General features: G+C 49.8%; 1 protein-coding gene across 4 annotated transcripts in view; it reads left to right on the forward strand.

Moving 5' to 3' along the window:
• Positions 1-16,846, forward strand: part of DIAPH3 (diaphanous related formin 3) — a 1,960,340-nt gene that overhangs the window by 1,304,052 nt on the left and 639,442 nt on the right. The window lies entirely within an intron of this gene.

A 16,846-nucleotide genomic window follows, 5' to 3' on the forward strand; every position in this document is an offset into this window, starting at 1 on the left:
CCTGAGACCGCAAATTGAAGACTCCCCCTGCCCCAACATGCCCAGTAAGTTGTTCCTGATGCCAAAGGAAACCCCTGCACCCAGAGCCCTTGGGCCTTGGGGAGCTGGACTGTCGCTGTCCCTGTGTCCCCTAGCATCAGAACTTACCTGGGCAGCTGTTGGTTTTCTTTGTTAAGCCTCCTGGCCCGTGCCTGCAGCCTTATTTCAAAACTGATCTCCACCATTGATTTGCATTGGGTGCCTGATGCTGTGTTGGCACTCTGCACCTGGTTGCCCCTGTGCTGCTGAGGGTGTAAGTTTGGTGCCGCCTTGTGGCCCCCCATTTGCTTATCTCGACCCCAGGAGATCGACGGCCCCTGACACCGCTTTACTCACCTGTAAGCAGGGCATCTTCGGTTACACCCAGTCTCCATTGGGAAACATTGGGTACCCGACACTGTGTTGGCACTCTGCACCTGGCTGCCCCTGTGCCGCTGAGAGTGTAAGTTTGGAGCTGCCTTGTGTCCCTGTGCTTACCACATCCCGAGGAGATCGACCTCTGACGACCGATTTACTCACCTGTGAGCATTGCATCTTCGTTCACGCCCAGTCTCCATTAGTTAACATTGGGTACCCAACTCAGAATTTGACCTCTGCACCCGGCTGCCCCGTGTCTCTTTTATTGCCTCTGTGAGTACAACAAATGCTTAACACCACCCTCTGATAAGCCTAACTTCTCACCCACACTACCACTAACAGAGCATTAGTCCTATTTACTCTTGCCCCTGCAATACCAATTGGGAATCCACTGGACTCTCTGCACAGTGTACTTCATATCTGATAGAGACTTCTAGTCGCAGATTACTTACCTTAGAATTTCCCCCACGCGTCATTGGAGCTGGAGAATGTTCTTCGAACAGTAACCTTGTGTGTCGTCAGGTGGCCTCAGACGACTCTGTGGTCGTCATCGGCATCATGGTCCCCATGATGATGTCGAGAGTCGTACATAGATAGATGCCCTTGATGCCCGGTGATGTTGGTTCTTTTCTTTCTTTGCCACATGCTGATCCGGACAGAGCTACTCTGGTCAATATTTGACCAATTTCAAACCATTGTTGAGTTTTGGTGATTTATTTGGTGTGTCGAAGGATGTCCTCGATGACCAGTTTCAAGCCTTGCGAGGCCTGTCACCGCATGATGTCTGCATGATGGATCTGCACCACGTCTGTTTGTGGTGCCTGTAGCATGACCCCGACTCTGTCATGCTCAGAGTTCAGGGCCATGAACTCAAAGCCCTTAAAGGAGTGTTCCCTTGGCGGCCAGGCTTTTGACTACGCATCGTTCCTGGGCTTGCTTAAGAGGAAGGTCTTGAGATATATTGTAGAGTCACCCCCACTCTCCTTCCTTCCAGACTTCTGGTCACTCCGGTAAGAAGAAAAAGAAATAGAAGGCTAGACATTCTTCGACTTCACCCCGTTGCTCGGCTGATACGACACGGGAGGAGCGTCGGTGCCCCAGGTCTCTGTCCTCAGACCCTACTTCTGGGCCCTCTTCACGCCTCGCTGACTTTCCGGGAGCTGGGGCGACCCCTGCCCAATTAAAAGAATTCTGTGATGCCATGCATCTCATATTTGAGCAGTCCAACCCTCTCACCCCCCCCCAATGGTGCCTTCGGGCCCTGGGACTTTGACTGGGGGCCCTTCAGGTTCCACGCTGGTGGCTCTGGCCTCTGCCTCTGCAGGCCCCTCCAGATCTGCTACCGGATCCATACCAATGCCAGTCGTACCATCAAGACCTTCCCCGGTGCCGGCTCGGTCCTCAACGCTCCCGACGTCGGTTGTGCCCACGATCGACGTCGATCCGATTCTAATCCCCGATGATGCGGAGCGGCATCGGACAACGCTGCCTCCTCCGATGGGGCCTACTCTCCCAGGTTGGATCCAGACCCTTTTCTATATCGGTATGAATATGGGGAAGGTTTTGGGGGGGGGGGGGTCAGGCACTGGACCATTATGAATACCAGGTCAACCCTAACATGGACTGGGCACAGGAATTGGGTGAGGCCAGTGGTGTGGATACTTCTCGAGATGCTGGCATGCTTTTTCCTCAGCCTGTGGATACAGCGGAGGGAGCCACATAACTCTATGGTAGTCAGTAGGGTGGCTGAGGTCCTTGGCCTTGAGCTGCCTACTGTTGAAGTCAGGTCTAATCTCCTGACCGAGGTGCTTCAACTAGGGGCTTCCACAGCCTCTACTTCCCTTCAATGAAGCCCTCACTGATGTCCTTCTTGGGTGCTTGTCCAGACCCAGCACAGGGGCTCCTGTGAACAAGACCATTGGTGAACGACCCTAAATACCTATCCCAACACCCCACGCCTGAGAGCCTTGCTATCTAGGCGTCCTAGTCATCTGGCGCATTCCCTTCCACACCTCCGGATAGGGAATCAAAGAGACTGGACCAACTTGGGAAGAAAATATTTTCTTCCTACAGTCTGGTGTTGCGATCAGTGAACACTGCATGCCTTTTAGGGCGTTATACTCACTCCCTGTGGGATACTGTCACGCAAGTCTTGCCCAAGATACCGGAGGAGGCCCGGACTATCGTCTCCCAAGCACTTGCTGATGAGAGGGATGTGGCGAAGTTCACTATTTGTCAGGCTGGACACAACCGACTCTCTGGGTAGATTAGTTGTGTCGACGGTGGCCTTGAGGCACCACGCCTGGTTGAGGACATCCGGGGGATGTCCAACAGTCTCTTATGGATATGCCCTTTGATGGCACCCGTCTCTTTGGAGACAAGGTGGACTCGGCGCGTGAGAGATTTAAGGACTCCCGGGCTACGGCTCGGTCACTTAGCCTTTCTACTGCCTCTTGCCCCCAGCAGTCTGCTTTTTGCCTCTTTCGTGGCCACAGAAGGGGCTCCATGTTGAGTCCATTTCTCAGCCACCATACCACCCGTGCTGCTCAGCCCTTGCGTGGCCAGGGATGTGGAATCCCACATGCTGGTGGGACAGGGAACCAGAGGTCTGCACCTTCCTCCCTGCTGCAGCCTCCAAGCTTTCCTAGTCCGTCCCCCATCTCAGACCAGTTGGCGGCAGGATTCGCCATCACCTGCCCCACTGGGAATCTATTACTATGGACAGGTGAGATTGCCCCTCTGGCCATACCGTCATCCTATGGCCTCTTACCAGAGGATCATCTGCCACTTCTCCGCAAGGAAGTTGTGGCTGTCTTAGCCAAGGGAGCCATAGAGAGGATCCCTGTGCCAGAATTAGGTTGCGGTTGTTATCCCTGCTACTTTCTGGTGCCCAAAAAGGACAAGGGCTTACTTCCTATCCTAGACCTCTGGGCCATAAATCTCTTCCTCACAAAGGAGAAGTTCAGAATGCTCACTCTGGCTCAGGTCCTGCTGCCTTGGACCCAGGAAGCTGGATGGTAGTGTTGGACTTGCAGGACACTTATTTCCATATCCTCATCTGGACTGCCCCCAGATGTTACTTATGGTTCATGGTAGGTCATGAGCACTTTCAGTTTACCGTGCTTCCCTTCAGTCTTACGAGCGCCCCCCGGGTGTTCACAAAAGTGATAGCGGTGGTTGCAGCTCATCTGCGCAGGTCGGGGGTTTCAGTCTTCCCCTACCTCGACTGGCTGTTGAAGGCAGACACGCCCCAGAAAGTCCTCTCCCACCTTCAAACTACAGCGAACCTCCTGCACACTCTGGAGTTCACTATAAACGTGCCGAAGTCACACCTGACTCCCTCTCAGATGCTCCCTTTCATCTGAGCTGTTCTGGACACTGCAGTTTCGGCCTGTCCTCCCAAAAAGTGAGTCCAGGACATTCAGGCTATGATTCCGATGTTTCAGCCTATATCATGGTTTTCGGTGAGAATGACTCGGAGGTTGCTGGGCCTCATGGCCTCCTGCATCCTGCTAGTGACACGTGCCAGATGGCATATGCAGGCTCTGCAGTGCGACTGGAAGTTCCAGTGGGCGCAGCTTCAGGGGAATCTCTCCGACCTGGTCCAGATCTTAGAGGGGACAGCGAAAGATCTGCAATGGTGGCTTTCGAATCCAGATTGGGTCAACGGCAGATCTCTCTCCCTTCCCCAACCACATCTGACAGTAGTGACGGACGCATCACTCCTGGGATGGGGCGGCCACAAAGGAGGAGGCAGAGATCAGAGGCCTCTGGTCGTCGGCGGAGTCTGGGCTCCACATCAACCTTCTGGAGCTCTGGGCGATCAGGCTTGCGTTGAAAGCATTCCTTCCCTCTCTCAAAGGTAAAGTAGTGCAGATGTTCACGGACAACACTACTGCCATGTGGTACTGCAACAAACAGGGTGGAATAGGTTCCTGGACCATTTGTCAAGAGACTATGCTCCTCTGGACATGGCTGGCACATCAGGGCATATCCCTGGTAGTTCAACATCTGGCGGGCTCTCTGCACACCAGAGCAGACAAACTCAGCAGTCGATGCATAGTTGATCACAAATGGTGCCTCCATCTGGAGGTGGCGCAAGGTCTCTGTAGGAAGCTGGCTCTGTATACACTATATCAAAATGAGACATAGGGCCTGATTACAACTTTGGAGGAGGGTGTTAATCCGTCCCAAATGTGATGGATATACCACCCGCCGTATTACGAGTCCATTATATCCTATGGAACTCATAATACGGTGGGCAGGATATCCGTCACATTTGGGACGGATTAACACCCTCCTCCAAAGTTTCTAATCAGACCCATAGTGTCCACAGAGTCCAGTGGTTCCCCAGAGGCTTAACATAGGCTACAGTAGATAATACTAATGCTCTCTTTTGTGGTAGTGCGGTCAAGCAGTTAGGCTTATCAGAGGGTAGTGCAATACATTTGTTGTACACACACAGACAGTAAAAGCAGCGCACACTTTCAATGACTTAACTCCAGACCAATGGTTTTTATATAGCAAAAATATATTTTCTTAATTTATTTCTAGAACCACAAGATTCAAGTCTCAGGTAAGTACTTCAATAGATTTGTATTTCACACATATATCAGTAGTACTTTTTTTTTAAAATCAATAAGTTTTACGATTTTTGAAGTATTGGCAATTATCTGTTCTAAAAGTTGGCACTGCAATTTTCAGAAACAGTTCATGGGGTGGAGAAAAGTTAGAAAGATTTACAGGTAAGTACTTGACTTACAGTTCCAGGCTTCGGGGGGTTAGGAAGGCCACAGGTAAGGGTTCAAGTTAACCCCAAACACCCACCACTAGCAACACTGGCCAGCCGGGTGCAGAGGTCAAAGTTGAGGCAAAACTGGTTCCTATGGAGCCTGGGGACACTCGGAATAGGGCACGCCTGCAGGTAAGTACCTGTGACTTCAGAGGGCAGACCTGAAGGATTTAGAGGAGCACTGGGGCGGCCACATGCAGGCACCAATCATACACCCTCAGCGGCACTGGAGTGGCTGGCTGCAGGGTGCAAACAAGGCGTCGGGTCTCCAATGTTTGTGTGAAGTGACCCCGGGGTCACTCAGATGCTGCAGGTGAGGTCCAGAGGGCAGACTCTGTCAAACCACAGGCTGGTCTGCTTAACGTAGCAGCACCGGAGGTCGGGTTCTCCAGAGCCTGGGGGCTGCAAGTGCAGTGGTCTTTTAGGTATCGGATATCTTTTCCCTGAGCTTTTGTGGTCGGAGGGATCCTCGGGATTCCTTCTGCAGGTGTCGTCGTGGAGGGTTGGAGAGGTCATTCCAGGGGGGGGCACTTGCTCGCAATCGCCTGAGGATCCTCTCTAGTTGGTTGGGCCTCTAGGGCACGGGCCGTGGGTGTCTGGTGCAGAGTGGTCATGACTCATGCTTTCAGAGTGGTGTTGCAGTCCTTGGGTTTTGTTTCCTCTTGGACAGGGCTGCTGTCCACTGGAGTTCTTGGTCCTTTTGGGTGCAGGGCAGTCCTCTGGAGTTGGGCGGAGGTCGCTGGTCCCGCTGGATACGTCTCTGGTCTTGTGCATGTTCTTTGAAGCAGGAGACAGGCCGGTAGGGCTGGGGCCATGCCAGTTGTCGTCTTCCTTCTTCTCTGCTGGGGATTCAACTAAGCAGACCTTCTTCTTTTTGTCAAGTCGCCAAGAATCTGGTGAGCTGGGTTTAGAGAGGCTCTTAAATCCTAGATTTTGGGGCATTTCAGGGGTCAGAAGGCAGTAGCCAATGACTACTGTCCCTGAGGGTGGCAACACCCTTCTTGTGTCCACTCCCTTGTGGAGGGGGGCACAAACCTACCCCTATTGTTCCCTGTCCTCCAAACCAAGATGGAAGATTCTGCAGGGAGGGGGTCACCTCCGCTCTGGACACCTTAAGGGTGGTCCTAGCTGGGGTGGTCACGCCTCCCTGTTTTCCCTAATTGTCCCTCTGGACTTGCTGCCAAAAGTTGGGCTTTGTCCAGGGGATGGGCAACTCCACTAGCTGGAGTGCCCTGGAACACTGTAACCGAAGGCTTGAACCTTTGAGGCTCACCACCAGGTGTTACAGTTCCTGCAGGGAGGTGTGAAGCACCTCCACCCAGAACAGGCTTTGGTTTTTACCATAGTGTGCACAAAGGCTCTCACCCCATGTGGTCAGACACTTGTCTGAAAGTAGCAGGCTGGAACAGACTGGTCATTCCAGAACAGTAGTGTGGCTAACATACAGAGGGCATCTCTAGGATGTGCTCTGGGTGCATTTTTCAATAAATCCCACACTGGCATCAGTGTGGGTTTATTGTGCTGATACGTTTGATACCAAACTTCCCAGTATTTAGTGAAGTCATTATGGAGCTGTGGAGTTCGTAATGACAAACTCCCAGACCATATACTCAGTATGGCCACACTGCACTTAAAATATCTAAGAATGTACTTAGACACTGTAGGGGCATATTGCTCATGCCGCGCTATGCCCTCACCTGTGGTATAGTGCACTCTCCTTTAGTGCTGTAAGGCCTGCTAGAGGGGTGACTTACCTATGCCACAGGCACTGGTTTGTGGGCATTGCACTCTGAGGGGTGTAATGTCGACTTTTCCTTTTTCTCCCCACCATCATCCACAAGCTGCAAGGGCAGTATACGTGTAATTGGTGAGGGGTCCCCCAGAGTGGCATAATACATGCTGCATCCCATGGGTACCTTTTACAAGGGACTTAATAGTGTGCCATGCTTGTGCCAATTGCTGGAACAAAGGTACAGATTTTGGGAAAAGAACACTAGTGCTGGATCCCAGAACACGTTCAATCAAAGGTGGCATCAACATTAGGCAAAAAGTGGGAAGGTAACCATGCCAACAGTGGCACTTTCCTACAGTCTTGTTTACAAATAAGGAGAACCTTGGTTAGATCTGTTCGCCTCTGCAGAGAACGTGCAGTCAGCGTGTTTTGCGTGTTGGAGTTTCCAGGGCGGCACTCGCTCAGCAAAGTTTTTTGTCTCGAGTGGAACTCAGGCCTCCTTTACGTCTTCCCACCAATGCCTCTTCTATCCAGCGTTTTGAAGAAGATCAAGAATGAGCAGGCCCAAGTAATTCTTGTGACTCCGCACTCGGAACAGAGAGTATGGTATCTAGTGCTATTGAGCACGGCCACTGATCCTCCAGTCAGACTGCCTCTTTGGAAGGATCTTCTGTTGTAGCATTAGGGGAGGGTTCTCCACCCTAACCTGTCCAATCTTTGCCTTCATGCGTGGGGATTGAGCAGCGGCAGTTGACAGCTTTTGACCTTCCACCCAAAATCTGATGTTATCTTGGCAGGCAGACGTCCCTCCACCAAAACGGTATATGCCTGTTGTTGGCATAAGATTGTGGCATGATGTACCAACAAGTCTGTTGATCCCCTCTCTGCTCCTCTCTCTGAGGTTCTCTTATTCATCCTTTCTTTAGCCAAACAGGGTTCTGCTTTGGGCACCCTTAAAGGTCACTTATCAGCTATCTCAGCTTTTCTTAGATTGCCTAATAAACCTTCCCTTTTTAAGTCCCTTATTGTTGGTAGAATCCTTAAGGGACTCACCCATTTGTTTCCTCACACTCAGTTTATCTTGCCTCAGTGGGACCTCAGTCTTGTCCTTACTTATTTGATGTGTGCTCCTTTTGAGCCGTTACGCAGTTGCCCCTTACCGCTCCTTACTTTCAAAACAGTTTTTCTGTTTGCCATCATCTCGGCTCGCAGAGTGAGTAAGCTTCAGACTCTTTCTTCAAAACCCCCATTTTTGTCTGTGCACCCTGACAAAGTGGTGTTACATATGAGGGCCTCATTCCTTCCCAAAGTAGTTATGCAGTTATCACTTTCCCTACTTTTTTACTCACCTCCACATCCTTCTCGTGAAGAGGAGAGACTACACTGCCTGGATCCAAAAAAAGCATTGGTGTTCTACCTCAATCATACTAAAGATTTCCAGGTGGATGATCAACTCTTAGTTGGATTTGTGGGTGTGAAGAAAGGGAATGCGGGGCTAAAGCGTACCATCTCACGATGAGTACTACTTTGCATCAAAATGTGCTACGGATTGGCAAAGAAGCAACTTCCTGAGGGCTTGCGCGGTCATTCCACCAGATCAACTGCTATCACAGCATTAGCTCTCGGAGTTCCTGTCCTGGATATCTGCCAGGCAGCAACGTGAGCATCCCTGCACACGTTTACAAAACATTACTTCCTGGGCAGTCAGGTCCACAGAGACGGCTACTTTGGTCGTTCTGTCCTGCAGGATAATCTTGGTTCGCAGCCCACCACCAAGGACGGCATTTCTTAGGTATCTATTCTAAGGTAAGGAATCTGCAACTAGAGGTCTCTAGCAGATGGAAAAGTTACCTACCTTCAGTAAAAATTTATTTGGTAGAGACATATTTGAGTTGCAGATTCTTTACCGACCCACCCATAATTCCTGCTTGCAAACTGATTTCTAGGAACAGGGGTTCCCTATTCATGGCCTTAGGTCTGGCGCACCATTTTCAGTGTACTTTATGGCTCTGCGCTTTGGCGAGGAAAGTTGTGAAAAGAAACTTACGTCACCATGCATAGGCGGCGTCTACGTACGGCTTGCGACGTCATCACAACAAACTCAACGCCAACAATGCCCGAGGAGTCGACCGACACCACCAGACGATGTGCAAGGGTACTGCTCGAAGAAAGTTCTCTGGATCCAGTCTGACGCCTGGCGGAAGTTCTAAGGGAAGGAATCTGCAAGTAGAAAATTTCTCTACCAGATAAATTGTTACCGAAGGTAAGCAACTTGTTCTATAGTGCACTATATAGAAAGCCAGCTTCCTGCTTGGACGATGAGCATTTGGGTGTTGTTTCGAGCCAGATCCACACTGATTCAGGAATATCAAAGAGCAAGGTGCATTAATCATAGACAACTCTGTCGAGCAGGAAGCATGAGGACATATGATCGACCTTCGTCCCCGATTAGTTTTTTTTTTTTTTTTTTTTTTTCCCCCGCAAGAAACGGCGGTTGTTTACGTTGTACTTCCAGTGTATAGTCGGGGTATAAGGACCAACTACTTGTATTGGAGCAATTTCGCTGGCTTTTTGAAGTAGAACACCATAGTCCCTAAAGTTTAAGATGAGAGCCACAATGGGCCATGGTGGCACCCCTGGAGGAGCACTACGAGTGGGCACCTTGTGAGCCCTTTATACTGTGAAAAGATCTGAGAGTCCCTGAGGAGCCACTGTAGTTTTTCAGCAAATTTTCTATGAATAGTATGACATTAGAGCCCCTGGTGTTCTCCAGCATTCCTATAATTCGCACATTGTTGCGCCTCGCTCTGCCCTCCGCATCTGATGCTCTATTTTGCAGGAGGTGTAGTTGTGAGAGTAAGTCCTGTAACGTGTCTGTATGACCTTTCTTTTGAGGGGCCATAGTCGCAAGGTCTACTTCAGTAGTTTTCACTCTATCAGCTAACTAGCGATGTTAATTGCGGAGTATGCCCAACTTCAATGGCAATGTGCGAATTTGATGTTCTTGTATCATAGATTTCCTTCAGGATTAAGGGCCTGATTTAGATGTTGGCGATAACGGTCCCTCTGTCGACTTTTCAACTATAAACCCGCCTGCCATATTTAGACATTGGCCGTCCCATAGACGGAAGAACGCATTTGATCTGTCGAATCTGCCAGGAATCACTGGCTCTGTTGACGGCAGGAAGTAAAAAACAGGATCCTGGCGGGACTGCAGCCAGCCTTCACGCCGTGCAGATTTAGATGTGCATTACCTCCCAGGAAAACATAGCGGTCCAACCTCCACTCCTTGGTGAAAACTCACTTTGTTACCACTCCCCCTGTCTTTGACTAGATACGGCTGGTGAACACCTGCCATTGCTGCTGCCACCAGCCCACAAAGAAAACACAACCCCTCTCTGCTCCCTGTCAACAGAAGACAAGGTAGGGACACTGCATTGCCAAGGTACATTGGGTGGGCACTGCGCTGAAGGTAGGGACCACTGGAGACATATGCAGGTCACAGTAATTGTTTTAAATCACTGTGACATGCATATGTCGAGGACACCAGTGGGTCAGACACGGGGGAGCACACTAGCACACACCACACATTGCACACATACACAACTGTTATAATGGTGCCAGTATTCATTGGGAAATGAATACTGGCACCACAATGACTATACATTTGCACTTGTCGACTGTGCCCATGTGTGCACATTGCCAGGGGACCTGTACCTGTCATGTTTTACAACAAGTTGTGTGTGTGTCTGTATGTGTGTATGTGATTGGCTTGGTGAGGTGTGGATGTGTGTTTGTGTAGCTTAGTGTGTAGTTTTGTTTGTAGTGTGTGGGTGCAGTATCAGTGGTGTGTGTGTGTTGTTTAGTCCAGTGGTGCACCTATGACTAAAGGAGTGTGTGTGTGTGTGTGTGTCACCTACCTCCCTTCCATAGCCGCTGCCATTGTATTAGGTCCATTGAGTCCTGCTGCTGTCTCCCGCCATCAGGGATCCACCTCCTGCAGTACTGTTAGATCTAAATGCTGCGGGCAGAACACCGCCGACTTGACTGTCTTCTCGGGCCAGACGCAATTTGGCCGTAACACCACCAAGATGTAAATTAGGCCCCAAGTGTAATTTATCAGGGGCCGAGTTGGGTATTGTTGGTGGAACATAGTCTCTTCCCATATGCTCTGGAGATCCATCAGTGTAGGCTATCTCAGTCTGTGGGCCCTCTTGATCTCCATGGCTCGACGTTGGACCTGGTTTTGCACCCTTGGCACGGCCCATATTGGAGTTATGTCCTCTACTTGTGTTTTCACAGAATCACTACTCTTTGGCCCCATCAGTGCATTGGGAGTACTAGCAAAAAGGGTGGCTGAATTTCTCCTACTGTCTGGTTACCCTGGGGCCCTTCAGGTTCCCGGCACCCCCCACAAAGCAAAAGAGGGGGCTGTTGCGTAGAGGTATTCAGTGATGTCCCTCACACAAGGATCAAATCAGCATGCACATGTAGTCTCCATGCAGAAGGAATGGAGACACCCAGGGGGTCCGAAATGTTCTGTACAGTTGCCTCTCAGTAAACATGTAGGCGCCATAAAGTGTTTATGTCCCTGACGATAAGCAATCGTTATTCAACACAGCTGTGTGCAGGTCAGGGCAGTGTTTGAGTGGGTCAGCCTTGATGTGAATGGGAGGCCACAGGGCCAGCCCGCTGCTGCAGATAGTGAAGGCTGGTACCTGGGCATCAGAAATTCGCAGTCAGTAGTAAATTTAAACACAAAGTTAGGTATGGAGCTTACTTGCCTCCAGTTTGAACTAGTGCCCTGTATAACCAATACTGCAGGACTGGGTGGGCCCGCAAAAAACACTATGTCCAGAACGTCTCAAGGATACGTAGCGCGATGAGATTAGGGCCTAGCGGGGTCGGGGCAATCGGGGCGACCACACCTACCTTGAATAGTGGACACAGTCTTATTTGCCCCAAGTCCAGTAGTGTAGATCGACACGCCAATAAAATTCTGTTCGTTTATCCGGTGCGTGTCCCGGAAGCCCCTGCTGAAGGAGAGTGGCCACTGGGGTCGGCAGGGCTCCGACAGTGCCGTCATGGGCGTAGGAAGTGTGGGGGACACGGGGGATGTATCCCCCCCCAGATTTTGGATGGTGGGGGACACGGCGGACAAAGGTGGGGGGGACAAGGGGACACAATAATTTCCCCTCTCACATCTATTATTTAGAAGGCCATTAGCGCACAAAAGCGCTCCTTATCATAGCCCTGTACCGACCATCCTCCAATCTGATGGTAACTGAATGAAGGTGAGTCCGGAGGCCCCCTGCGCCCTCTGCTCTTTTGTTTGTCCTGTTCACACCTGTGGGCATTAAGGGTGCTCATAAGAACAAAGGGCACAAGGAGGAGAAAAGAGTTTTGGATGATTACTGTCTGCGTCACCTGCTGCCGCCTTGAAGATGAGCACAGCAGGAGGCCTCCAAGAGGAGCTGCAAGACAATGAGGAAGATCTAAAGAGGAAACACAGTCCCACTCACCCTGGTGCCTGCAGGCTAGAAAGGAGACTGTGAAACACAATATTTGTATTTGCCTAAGATCACACCAGTTGGTGAAACAGTGAAGTCGAGATTGAGCCCAGATATTACCTTTTCACACAACAATTTAGCTATTAGAAGGGTATATTTTTCTAACATTTATGTTTAATGTTTTGTTTTCTAGGTAATGAAGCGCTTGATTACAGCGTGGCTAACAGGGAGAAGCCATATTTCGTTTTGGGCCGTTATGCCTAGCGTTATTATTTATGTTGTTGTTATCGTTACATACTTCAGCATATTGAAGTCTATTATCTTTTCTCTATCTTTTCTTCACTCTACTCTGAAACAATCTACCCTATGCCACTGCACCCTACACCACTTTTCTCCACTCTGTGCTACTCTACGCCACTGCAATCTATGCTATACCACTCCACTCTACACCACAACACTGAAATATATGCTATTCTACTCTAACCATTGTACACTACACCCCTGCACTCTGCCAGTGCACTGTTCACCACTTTACTCAAAAACCAATGCATGCTATGCCACTGCACTCTATGCCAATCTACTCTGCACCACAGCACTCTATTCCACTGCTTTCAATGCCACTGTACTCTGCGCTACAGCACTCTATGCCACTGCACTCTATGTCACTCTACAATACACCACTGTACTCTGCGACCCTCTAATCTGCAACATTGCTCTTTCTGCCACTGAACTCCACGCCACTCTACTCTACTCTGCAACACTGCACTCAATGCCACTGTGCTCTGTCCCACTGCACTCTTTTCTGCACCATTGCACTCTATTCTACTCTACACCACTCCAGTGTAGGGCACTTCACTCTACTTTGAAATCATTTCCTCTATGCCACTGCAATCTACGCAACTCCACTCTATTCTATGCCATTCCAATCTACCCTGCACCACTCCAATCTGCTCTGCACCGTTCTATGCTACTGCACTCTACATCATTATGCTCCACTCTGCAACAATCTACCCTTCACCACTATACTGTACTCTGCAGCAACCTACTCCATGCCACTGCACTCTATGCCACTCTATTCTACTCTGAACCACTGTACTCTACGCCACTCTTCTTTACTCTGCATCACTCTACATCACTGCACTCTACACCAATGCATTCTATGCCACTCTACTCAACAGCACTGCCCTTTATGACACTCTACTCTGCAACACTGCACTCTGCCACTGAACTATACTCCTCTCTACTCTGCACCACAGCACTCTACTCTGCACCACTCAACTATATGCCACTCTACTGCACTCTACACCACTGTACTATATGCCACTACACTCTATGCCACTCTACTCTGCATCACTGCACTCCACCACTGCACTCTACACCAGTCTACTCTACCTTGCACCACTCCACTCTACCATGCACCGCATCAGTCTGACACATCACTCTGAACCACTGCAATCTATGCTGTGCCACTCCACTCCCCTCTACTCTTCACCACTCTACGCTACTGCACTGTACGTTAAACAAGTGCAGTATTCGCCAATGCACTCTACACCCGTTTACTCAAAACCATTGCACTCCATACCACTACACTCTACATCAATCTATTTTGTACCACTGTACTCTATGCAACTTCACTCTAGACCACCCAACTCCACTCTATGACACTTCACTCTGATATTACACTACATGATACTAGACTCTGACACTCTATTCCATTAAACTCTAACACTTTCTCCACTCTGTAACTCCCTAAACAACTCCCTATACGGCACTCCATTCCACTTTACTCCACTCTATGCCACTTCAATCTACGATACTCTACCCAACGCCACTGCACAACCCTCTATGCAACTCCACTATACAACAATGTACTATGTTCATTGTAACACTCTACCCAAATTTCTCTATGCCACTTCACATTACTTACCTTCACTCTACTCCATTTCACTCTTCCTTATGCCTTTCCACTCTACAACACTCTATTACACTGTGACACTACTCCACTCTACTACTACTTTATGTCATTGGCGCTTGATTAGAGATTCAGATCTCCGTTGATTGCCTTCTTACTCATATGAGACGTGCGTCCGATTTATCTTCGCCGTTTTGGTTACAAGCACTCTGTAGCCCTTTTAACTCAAGCTTAACGAAGGCTTAGGATAATCCTGATACTTGTCTAGGGGATCGAAATATTGTCAGCCAAAGTACCTTGACTTGAATTTGTGATATTGACATAAGTTGGCATCAGCATGGGTACTATAAGCTAATGACTTCTTGATTCACTATTTGAGACATTCATGTAAAAGCCGGTGTATAAAAGCTTGTAAATCATTATTGTGGATGCTAACCTTGTAGGAAAGTAGCCTCTTTCTAGCTTGGTTACCCCCACATTTGGCCTGTTTGCCAGTGTGTTTGAGTGTGTCTTCTGGGATCCTGCTAATCAGGACCCCAGTAGTTATGCTCTCTACCTTAAATTATGGTTGTTGCATACTGGTAACCCATTATTTCACCCAAAATTGGCATACTGGTGCCCCCTTATAAGTCCCTAGTATATGGTACTTAGGTACCCAGGGCATTGGAGTTCCAGGAGATCCCTATGGGCTGCAGCATTTCTTTTGCCACCCATAGGGAGCCCATGCAAAGGCTTCTGCAGGACTGCCATTGCAGCCTGCGTGAAAAGGTGCATGCACCCTTTCACTGCCAGTTACACTGCACCAGGTCACTTATAAGTCACCCTTATAGCAGGACCTCCAGCCCTGAGGGCAGGGTGCAGAGTAACTGTGTGTGAGGGCACCCCTGCACTAGTAGAGGTGCCCCCACGACCTCCAGGACCATTTTCACAGACTTTCTGAGTGCGGGGATGCCATTTTACACGTGTACTTGAAATAGGTCACTGCCTATTCCCAGCTACATAATGGTAACTCCGAACATAGGTATGTTTGGTATCAAACATGTTGGAATCATACTCCAAGGCTTTTGCAAGCATTGGTTGTATGATTTCATGCACTTTGGGGGCTCCTTAGAGGACCCCCAGTATTGCCATTCCAGCTTTCTGAGGTTTTCCAGGCAGGCCCAGCTGCTGCCACCTCTCAGACAGGTTTCTGCCCTCCTGTTGCTTGAGAAGCTCAAGCCCATGAAGGCAGAACAAAGGATTTCCTTTGGGAGAGGGGTGTTACACCCTCTCCCTTTGGAAATAGGAGTTACAGGCTTGGGAGGGGTAGCTTCCTTTCCCAGGCCACTGGAAATGCTTTGAAGGGCACATTTGGTGCCCTCCTTGCATAATCCAGTCTACACCGGTTCAGGTATCCCCAGTCCCTGCTCTGGCACGAAACTGGACAAAGGAAAGGGGAGTGACCACTCCCCTGTCCATCACTACCCCAGGTGTGGTGCTCAGAGCTCCTCCAGAGGGTCCATGTATTTTGCCATCTTGGATTCCAAGTTGGCAGCGAACTCTGGGAGCATCTGAGTGGCCAGTGCAAGCAGGTGGTGTCAGAGCCGCCCCCTGATAGGTGCTTACCTGTTTAGCTGACCAATCCCCCTTTCATGGCTATTTAGGGTCTCTCTTTTGGGAGGTTCTTCAGATTCGGACTGCAAGACTTCAGCAGGAATCCTCTGCATCCTTTACTTCACCTTCTCACTGAAGAAACTGCATCTGGACCCTCCAGGTACTCCACAAACTGCAACAACGAAGCAAAGACGACTTCTGCAACATTGTATCTTCAGCTCTTGCCAGCAAATGCAACTGTTTCCCGGTTGTGCATCCTCAGAGGACAGCCTGTCTTCAGCCTGCACCAGAAGAATGAACGAATCTCCCTTGGAGTGAAGGAGTCACTCCCCTGCTTCAGCAGGCACCTCTCTGCAACGACGACCATCTGCTTGGGTCCCCTCTCCTGTTTGAGTTGCATGGATCCTACATCACGGGTGGTGGACTGAAGTGGTCCGATTGTCCTGACGTCCTACTGTCCAACTTTGGTGGAGGGAAGAGCTTGCCTTCCCACACAAGACAGTAACCCTGTTCACCACGTGTTTTTCAGTTGCCAAGGCTTGTTGGCATCCTTCTATGAAATTCTTTGTGCATAATGTAACTCTGGCCCCCAGCACTCCTTCCTGCAATGCACAGCTTCCTGAGTGGTTCTCTGGTGGTGTGGGATCCTTTGTTTTTGTGCTGCGTGGGCCTCCTTTTGCAACTCCTTTGTCCCCGTGCTGGAGGACTTCTGTGTCACTGGCTGGTCTTCTGTGGGCTCTCTGAGTTGATGAGAGCCCCCTCTGACTCCTCCTCCTGGGTAGAGTCTACCAGGTCCCTCCTGGTCCCAGGCAGTGCCATTTTCCGCTAACCGTGAGCTTTGCGTGTGCCAAGGGTTGTTGGTGGAATCCAGCGACACAAACCAGACTGCAATCATCCATCCGGTGTGGGAT

The sequence above is a fragment of the Pleurodeles waltl genome, chromosome 8, assembly GCF_031143425.1.
Source record: "Pleurodeles waltl isolate 20211129_DDA chromosome 8, aPleWal1.hap1.20221129, whole genome shotgun sequence".
In the NCBI taxonomy this organism is placed as follows: Eukaryota; Metazoa; Chordata; class Amphibia; order Caudata; family Salamandridae; genus Pleurodeles; species Pleurodeles waltl.